The sequence below is a fragment of the Eriocheir sinensis genome, chromosome 8 (genome assembly GCF_024679095.1).
Source record: "Eriocheir sinensis breed Jianghai 21 chromosome 8, ASM2467909v1, whole genome shotgun sequence".
NCBI classification, from domain to species: Eukaryota; Metazoa; Arthropoda; class Malacostraca; order Decapoda; family Varunidae; genus Eriocheir; species Eriocheir sinensis.
This window is the reverse complement of record NC_066516.1, coordinates 24132886-24141673: the sequence shown is the minus strand read 5'-3', so window position 1 is coordinate 24141673 and position 8788 is coordinate 24132886. Positions and strand designations below refer to the sequence as shown.

At 45.6% G+C, this 8788-nt stretch overlaps 1 protein-coding gene across 1 annotated transcript in view; it reads left to right on the top strand.

Moving 5' to 3' along the window:
• Positions 1-884: 884 nt before the first annotated feature.
• The window catches only part of LOC126995736 (mastermind-like domain-containing protein 1), a 53874-nt gene continuing 45970 nt past the window's right edge, over positions 885-8788 (top strand). The window contains exon 1 of the mRNA XM_050855590.1: positions 885-907. The gene's annotated coding sequence lies outside the window, so the exon portion shown is untranslated. The remainder of the gene's footprint in view (positions 908-8788) is intronic.

The following is an 8788-nucleotide window of genomic DNA, read 5'->3' as shown; positions in this document are numbered from 1 at the left end:
AACCACCAAAATCAGAACACACACACACACACACACACACTCACACACACACACGAGTTCTGTCCCAGTCAAGTACTTAATTAGGAGACGCAAGGTGAACGGAATAGACGAGAATGTGCAGTGTTGCAGTCGGTCATCAAGGTAATGCTTTGGGGTGTTATGACGCGAAGATGATGATGGAGGCAGAAAAAAAGAAGAGAAGGGTGAGGCGTTTTAGGCAGGAGCAAAAGGAGGAAAAGGGTGAAGCGCAAGAAGGGAGGAAGAAGAAGGAGGAAGCCGAGGCGAAGCGGGCGTTTCCGGGGAGGGGGGAGGGAGGGCGAAAGTCTGGGTGTCGGATGTCGGGTCGAGGCGCCTCTTGACGAGTTTCTTGCAAGTTGTCGATGAGCTTCCGGGGCGGCGCTGGCTGGCTGCAAGGGACGGTTATATGGATCCTCTCGGCCTGTGTGTGTGTGTGTGTGTGTGTGTGTGTGTGTGTGTGTGTGTGTGTGTGCAGCGACAGACCCCTATGTTTGTTTTATCATATAGGATGAAAGGGAACCAGCCAATCAGCCAATAAATTACTCAGCCAGCCAGCCAGCCAGCTAGGGCAATAATGTCTCTTTACGCTCCACGTTAAATATCGCTTCCTGATCCCGTATTTTCTCGTCCTTAATTTTCCGCGATAAATATTTGTAGCGTATCGGGATATCGGCGAATTTAATGTATATAGATATTTTGTGCCGCGCAGGGAGGGAAGGGAACATCAACACGAGGGAGTAAGTAGTTGGAGGCAATATATCCGTGGACGTGCGGGGCGGGGAGCGGGGCGACGGACGGCGAGTCTAATGTTTTGTATTTTGTCTTTCCAGGTGAGCCAGTGGTGCGGGGCGCGGGCGATAGGTGGCGCTGCTGGACTAGAAGGGTTGGTGTGAGTAGTAGTAGTAGTAGTAGTAGTAGTAGTAGTAGTAGTAGTAGTAGTAGTAGTAGTAGTAGCTCCAAGTGTTTTTTATTTTTGCCTCTTCCTTTTTTTCTCCATCTTTTTGTTGTTCCTGTTCGTCTTTTTCTTTTTCTTCTCTTCTTCTTCATTTCTTCATTTTCTTCTTCATTTCTTCTTCTTCTTCTTCTTCTTCTTATTATTATTATTATTATTATTATTATTATTTTTGTTAAGTAGTAGTAGTAGTAGTGGTGGTGGTAACAGGAGCCGTAGAAGGGGAAAAACAAGGCAAACAGGAAAAAGAAAACAGAGCCCTACATTTTATTTATAGTCTCCCCTACACCGACGTCACTCCATAGGCTTGGACGCCCTGCCACCTGGCCTGGACACGGGGGATTTATGGCCGTGTTGAATGGGAGGCCTGATAGTGTGTGACGGGCCGTGCCGCGCGCTGCACTGACCGCTCTGTGATTGATACCGCAGTCTGTCATCACGGCTTGACTTGCCGTACTCCTCCCCTCCTCTCCCTTCCTCCCTCCTTTCCTCCCTCCCCACTTAGTGTTTGAAAGTGGCGTGATTTGTGTATTAGTTTGTTTTATTTGTATGTTTATTTGTTTATTTATTTATTCTGTCGGTTCGTTATTCCGTGAGTTAGTATGGTATATAGGTAGTCAGTTTTTCAGTTTATTATTTAGTCCCTCAGTTATTCAGTCATATAGAGTTTTGTTTTTGTTAGTTAACTATTTTCATACTGCAAACCAACTCAGGAACTAGAAATAACGGTTTACCCATTCAGTCGAGTCGATGTAACACAGACATTGGAAGGAGTTTCTTTTCCGCCACTGGAACAATCTTCCCTCAGAAGTCGTAAATGGGAATACCATCAACTCCTTCAAGTATCGAATCGACCGTCATTTCGCTGCGTCAGGAGTAAACTGAATACCGAGGTGCTTTCATCTGCTCCCCAGGCCCCAAGTGGCTGTCGAGCAGATTAATTCACCAAAGCGGGCAATCTCGTAATGAGCCAATAGGCTTTCTGCTGCCTGCATTTCCATGTTTCCATGTTTAATCTCCTCTGCACCCGTATTACCATTCTCTACTCTTCCTTCTTCGGTCACCCCTTCGTGCTCCTTCACACCTTTTGTCCTGTTACCCTTCTCTTTACCCTGTTCTCGCTCAGTTGCATTGCCAGCCTCCATCCATTCTTGTCACATACCTGTGCTCACTCACCTGTCTATTTAGTTCGTGTTTCTCCGCTTTCCTGCAGCTTTCCCTTGTCTCACTTCATCTGCACCTGCTTCCCCTCTTCACCTTTACGAGCCTCCCCTTCACCCACCTGCCTGATGCGTCCCTCCTCTCACTCTAACCTCCACCTGTTTCCTGGCTCTTGCGATTTCCTCTCCTCATAAACTTCTACCTCAAGTCTCGCCCTTTCTCTATGCCTGTCATGGTTCTCTCTCTCCTCCTGCAGTTCCGTCTCCTCGCGCGCCTCCATCCTGTCCCTCATCCCGTCGACATATGTGGAGGGATCGAACATTTTAGTGGAGCCTTGTTTTTGTGTGGACTTAAAGTGGAAGGTGTGTTAAGGTGGGCGTGGGTTTCAGGGAGAATTAGATGAGTGTGGACGTGGGATGGAGGTGGCGGCTATATTCCGGTCAACAAGTCACTCTCAATTCGTCAGTGTGGTAATACCCAACGCCGGTACTGCTGTATTTGAGATGTGTTTACGTCAATCGCCTTTCAGTTGAGTTTCTGCTGCATAATGGCGTGGCATGGACTCAAGGCTAAAACTGTTCTTTCATTATTTTGTTTCTAATGTTTATTTATACCTGTCAAAAGTTTGCATAAAGTGTAGGTGCGCGCGTCACGGAATTAGCCAAGCTTAATATTGCATAATGGCACGGCGTGAACGCAAGGCCAAAACTATGCTTCACCTTTTTTGTTTCTAATGTTTATTAATACCGGTGAAAAGTTTGCATGAGGTGTAGGTGCAAGCGTCTAGGAATTAGCCAAGCGTGACGCATTGCTCTCAAAGTTCCTGTGCTTGGCGATCCTAAAAGAAGAAGAATCCTACACGATAAATTAGCAGGCGGACAAATTGCGCGTCTCTGAAAATAGGAGCGATTAGTGTCGTTGCGAGTGTCGTGTATTCTGCACCCTCCATTAAAAGCGTGCAGCGTGACATGTGAACCCTAATCCGTCAGACTCAGGCCTAATGCGCGCTAAGCTCCGGGCCTCACGACACCCGCAGAAGTGGAGAGAGTGGCCGCGATGACTTAGAGGATGCTTGTTATCTCCCTGTATATGTGCGTTAGGGGGCGGGGCCGCGGATGGGCGATTATTCACAGTTGGCTAAGGAATTATGAAGCATCCGCCACCTTAAAGTGAACGGGGTTGATGAGTATTCCCCCCCTACCCCCCCTACCTCCCCCTCACCCCTTGCACACGTCCAATAGCCCTCCTTAGAACACCCAATCATAGTCTTTCCCGTTAGTACCACATTCCCTGTTTAGCCCTTTTCCTTTCCTCGTGGTTTTTTTTTGTGATTTATTTTCGCCCTTGAGCTGCTTCCTTTACTGTAAAAAAAAAAAAAAAAGAAGAGTGGACAGCAGCTTTTTTTTTTTTTTTTTTAAGTCCCCCCTCACGCCAGTAGTTGATTTCCGCAGGCAACGGGAGGCAATGGGAGACCAGGCAGCCGTGTGCGATGTGGAAAACGATGTGGTGGTAGAGGGTCGGAGGGGGAGAGAGAGTGTTAGGGCGAAGTGGTGAATGTATGCAAGGAATTAATAAGAGACGAGGGAGAGGAGGGTGCTGAGAATGGCGAAGTAATGTTCATTGTATGCAAGTATGTAGGCAGGCAGATAGACAAGGCAGACACATAGGCAGGAAGGAGGCATGTAGGAAGGCAAGACATGGCAAGACAAGGGAGGAAAAGGGAAGGCAGGCAGGCAGGCAAGCGAATCAGGCAGAAGGACGGATAGGCAAGAGGAGAATTACTGGATCGATCCTTGAAGCATTAAGACAACAATCCAACTCCATCATCGGATCACGGCAAATAAAAGCGATTTTCCAAATTAATCTGTTGTAAGCCTTTAGTTAGTGATGTGAGGAATTCACTTTTCTGTCGTGGTTCTGAAGTCATGAGTACTTATTTGCATCCATTTATGATTATGAGGAGCTTGGTATTGATGCTTTTTTTTATTGTTGACTGTGCAGACCACATCCCTTAGACAGCGGAAGGGACAGGAAAAGCCAGGCGAGCGGGTCTTGTTAAGGAGTAAAGAAAACCTCAATTTAAGTGCGTATTTTTTTTCTCATAAGGGGGAAGTAGTAGAGGTTAGGAGACTCGATCATATCACATTGCCAAGTTGTTTTCACATTGTTTAAAGTTGCGTGGCTTTAGGCGTGTGACTTGTCATCTCAAATCTTTGTAGCCCCAGCGGCATGGCATAAGAGCGGCTGGTGTGTGTGTGTGTGTTGTGTGTGTGTGTGTGTGTGTGTGTGTGTGTGTGTGTGTGCAACAGGTGAAGCCACTCCGCCTCTAGCTGGTCGAGTGCTGAGAAACACAGAATTCCGTGTCGCAGTTTATTTGAAAGTTAACGTTGTGCGGGACCGTATTGTTCCTCTCCCCCAGCTGAACCTCGTTTGTGTGAGTGCTTCTTGCCATGTTCCTCAGCAGGTGGTTGAGTGCAGTGCAAGTATTTCAAATGTGAATCAGGGAGCAGTGCTTTTGCTGGAAGTCATGCGGGGCGTCCTAAGTGGTGCCCTTTGTTGTACCCCCCCACTCCACCACCACCACCACCACAACACACCTGCTGACCACCACCACCGCCACCATCAATAACAACAACAGCACCGCCAACACCACCCTGAAAAAGGATAATCTGATGTGAGAGAAACAAAGGTATATAGAATCTCCGCGCCTGGCCGCCTAACACGACTTCGGCTTTTATTTTTACATCAGGTGTCTTTTTCTGGTGCTGACAGGCGTGGACGGGGAAGGAGTGCCGGGGGGGGGGGGGGCGTTGCTGCCACTCTTCCTTCCGTGTCGCATTCGGAATCTTAACTTGACGGACGGATTTTTTTTCCCTCTTTCTTTTTTTTTCGACCTTTTTTTTCCATTCCATTCCCACACACATTTTTTTCCCACGTGTTCCCTTTTTCAGCGTCCATAGTGAGGAGGTTCATTATTTTTGTTTATCTGCTTCTTTTACGTTTTTTTTTTATATGTATTTCCTTTTCATAGTTGGCAGTGACGGTCTCGTTTTTTTTATATATTTCTTTTTTATCCTTGTTTTTTGCCTTTTTTTTTCGGAAGGGAGGTGTAGAAAGGTGATGGAGTGAGGGAAGACCTGGGACGTAGAAGGGAAGGATGTATATATAGAGGAATGGAGGGACGAAATGAAGGGGAAGGCGAGGAGGAGGAAGAGGAGGTGAGGGTATGAGGTGTGGTGGTGGTGGTGGTGTCGGGGTTCGTGCGCAGAGGAAGAGAGATGGGGTGAGGGGAGGGGAGGCAGGGACAGGGGTGTGCCGGCAGCCGTGAAAAGATTTTGATGATGGTGATGATGATATTCGTGTGACATTTATGTATAAGAAGAGCTACGTCAAGGAGATGGTGGTGGTGGTGGTGGTGGTGGTGAGGGAGGGAGGGTTAAGATACGGATGCGGCGTAGATATGTGTGTGTGTGTGTGTGTGTGTGTGTGTGTGTGTGTGTGTGTGTGTGTCCTTATCAAATATCCTGTCCACTACCGAAATAATGACGAAAGCCCTGGCTGTCAAATGTGTGTGCCTGTATGCCGAAATGTTTAAGAAGATCTGAATTTTACGGCTTTATTGGTCCTATTCTTAAACACTTCGGCATTCAGGCACAGACATTTGACAGAGGATTCGTAGGTGTTTGGGGCATTTCCAGGGGTAGTTTTATGACGCTGGTAGTAGTTTGATACCATTACGCGGCAGATCTTCTAAAAGGATTGGCTAGGCTATCTGAATTTCACGACTTTATGGCCCATATTCTTAAACGAGAAGTACCGCATCCCCCCTGTACTGGAAAGACGAGCAAGGACGAACCATTAAAGAGTGTAGCGCTGAAGCCTCTCAGCTACTCCCAACAGACCGACTCCAGGGTATCTTGAAGTCAGGACAAGACAATTTTACTGATAGCCTCAACGTCCAGTGCGCCCGATCGATCCCCGCAATGTTGGCTCAAGTTCGGCCAGAAAGCTCATAAGACCATCAATGAGCTCCGTCCCCGGGCTGCACATGTCTCCTTTCCTTTTATTTCTCTCGTTTTCTTTCTGGTTTCTCTGCCTTTTATTTTCTTCGTCGTCTTTTTCTCCGGTTTTCTTTCTATTTTATTGTTGTTTTTTGTTGTTATGTTTTCAGTCCCAACGCTGCACGTCTTTTTATTTCTTGTGTTCCTCCGTTTTCTTTCTAGTTTTCTTTGCTGTGTTTTTCTTTTCTTCGTGTTTTCCTTTGTTTTCTTTTTTCTTTTAGTGGTTGTGGGTTTTCTTTGTTTTCCAGAGTTATTTTTGTTGTTTTTCTTGTGGTTTGTTATTTCTTTTTCTCCTTTTCTTCTTGTTTTCCTGTTTTTTTCTCGTATTTTTGTCCATTATTGTATTTTGTGTTATTTTTCTTCTTTTCTTCATTATCTTGCTTCCCTTTTCTTGTTGCGTTTATGTTATAATTTCTTTCATATTTTCTTTTCTCATATTTCTCTTTTTTTTTTTTAGTTTTGGTATTAAAGCTTCCTTATTTTCTGATGTTTTTTCTGTTTCCTTTTTCTTCTCGCTCTCTTGTTGACCTTTCCTCCCCCCCCCTGCTTTTCTCTTTTTTTTATTTTTGATGTTTCCTTTCTTCTCTCTTTGCCTTCTTGTCCGGAAAAGTGTTGACCGTCCCTTCCCTGGTGAGTGATTTTGCAGTCTTGGTGTCGTTTCTTTTTCGTTTTCTGATGTTCGTTCTATTTCCTTCTTTTCCTCTCGCTGTCTCCTATTGACCGTTCCTTTCTTTGTTTTCCTCTTTTTGTTTCCTCACTTTCTTCTCGCTCTCTTCTGTTGACCGTTCCTTCTCTTGTTATCCTCTTTTTTTGTTGTATTCTTGGCGTCATTTCTCTTATTTTCTTCTTTTTCTTAGTTTCCTCTTCGTTTTGTATATTTGGTGTTATTCCTTTCTCGTTTTCTAATGTTATGCCAGTTTCCTTTTCTTCTCGCTTTCTCCTGTTAACCTTTCCTCTTCTTGTTTTTCTCTTTTTGTATTTTTGATGCTATATCTCTCTTGTTTTCCTATGTTCTTGCTGTTTCCTTATTTTCACCTTGCTCTCCTCTTATCCGGAAAACAGTTGACCGTTGCTTCCCTGGTGAGGCAAAATCAACTTCCCCGTCGTCTCCTGCTGCTGCTGCTGCTCCGTCGTCTCCTGCTGTTCCGCCAGACTGTTCCTCCCTCAGGTGCTTCACGCCGCGCTGCCTCCACCTCGTGATTAATTTGTTTTCTTTCCCGTTTTCTGGATGCAATTCTCGGCGTGGTTTGTGTGTCTGCAGGTTTCTGGCGCATTGCAACGCTTTGGTTTATTGCGGTTTTCCTGCTGGCGTGTTTTCGTATTATGATGTGTTGTAGATTTTGTTGTATTGTAGCTTTTTGGTGGATTGTAGATTTTTTGCTCTTTGCGTATTGGAACTCTTCTTTGTATTGTAGCTTTCTCGTTTATTTCAGCTTTCTTGCCTATTGCAGCTTATGGAATATTGTAGCATTATGGCATGGATTTTTTTTTTTTTTTTTACAGCTAAGTAGACAGTTCAAGGGGGTAAAGAAAAATATATAAAAAAAGCACGCTACTTACTGCTCCTGAATAAAGGTCAAAGGAGTGGCGTGGTGCGTGTTTACAGCTTTACTTGTTTTCCTGTCATGTTTACGAAGCAGTCATTGGGTGGGGTTAGGGGTCGCGAATGAAGAAAAGGAGTGATGGAGGAAAGAGGAAGAGAAATGGAGAGATGAGGGAGGGAAGAATGATGGAATAGGGACGGGAAGAAAGATGGAGGAAAGACGAGGCGAAAAGGAGAGAAATTGAATGAGATATATAGTGGGGAGATATTCTTTCTGTTTCCTCTCTCTCTCTCTCTCTCTCTCTCTCTCTCTCTCTCTCTCTCTCTCTCTCTCTCTCTCTCTCTCTCTCTCTCTCTCTCTCTCTCTCTCTCTCTCTCTCTCTCTCTCTCTCTCTCTCTCTCTCCTGTTGACCCCCCCCCCCCCTGTTTTTCTCTTTTTGTTGTCACAGACAGCAGCAACAGGAACAGCAACGGTCTGAGGCACGCTCTTGCTCGTAGTCTAATTACTTCCTGAAAACATAGAAGCGGAGGTCAAAGAAATTAATCAGCTTTGTTTTTGGAAAGTAATAGGAGCTTTTTTTTTATTAAGGAGAGTATGGCTCTTTTATGCAGCAACTTTACGATCTGGATAACGAGGAAGAGGAAGAGGGAGAAGAGAGAAAGAAAGAAACGGAAAAGAGGAGGAGGAAGAAGAAGAAGAAGAAGAAGAAGAAGAAGAAGAAGAAGAAGAAGAAGAAGAAGAAGAAGAAGAAGAAGGGGAGGAGGAGGAGGAGGAGGAGGTGGACGTGGAGGAAAGAAAGAGAAGGAGGAGGAGGAGTACGAGGAAGAGCCGTACGCTACCTAGGAAAACACCGGTACTTAAGACCTTCATACAGTGCCTTAGCGTCCCAGAAGGTAGTGTGATCGTTACCAGGTGTTAAAAGGCAGACGTCCAACGCAGTACCTCGGAGGCCTCCCCCCTGTTCCTGGCCGGGCTGGGGCGCCGCACACGTGTCTCCGAGTCTTGCGTTCCCACACTTCTCTGACGTCAGAAGGATAATGCTATAATCGAAG